The following is a 446-nucleotide window of genomic DNA, read 5'->3' on the forward strand; positions in this document are numbered from 1 at the left end:
CTGTATATAGTTCATAATATTACTGTTTTTACTGTATTGTTTAATCAAAGAAATGCAGCCTTGGTGAGCATAAGAGACATTTTTTCAAAAAACAATAAAAACATTTTTTACTGCCAAACTTTTGAACAGTACTGTAAATAACAATAAATAGTGGGGAAACACCTTGAATGAACATATTTATTACAATAATCATATAGTCCATATAGTTACCAGTTATCTGTTTATATTAGTTTATAGTTTATAGTGAATAAAGTTTATTTTAATCCATACAGATACAGATGCTAAATACAGTTGAAACCACAAAGGGAGTGTTGCTGTACTGCTTTATATTACACACACACAGAGCAAGCTGATAAGATGGGAATGTTTGGAGCTGTTAAGGAGCAAAATGTTGTCAGGACTGTGAGTGTGTGTGAGTGAGAGGGTAGATGATGAGAAGTGTGATA

Source organism: Sinocyclocheilus anshuiensis, unplaced genomic scaffold (assembly GCF_001515605.1).
Source record: "Sinocyclocheilus anshuiensis isolate Anshui unplaced genomic scaffold, SAMN03320099.WGS_v1.1 scaffold7, whole genome shotgun sequence".
Taxonomy (NCBI): domain Eukaryota; kingdom Metazoa; phylum Chordata; class Actinopteri; order Cypriniformes; family Cyprinidae; genus Sinocyclocheilus; species Sinocyclocheilus anshuiensis.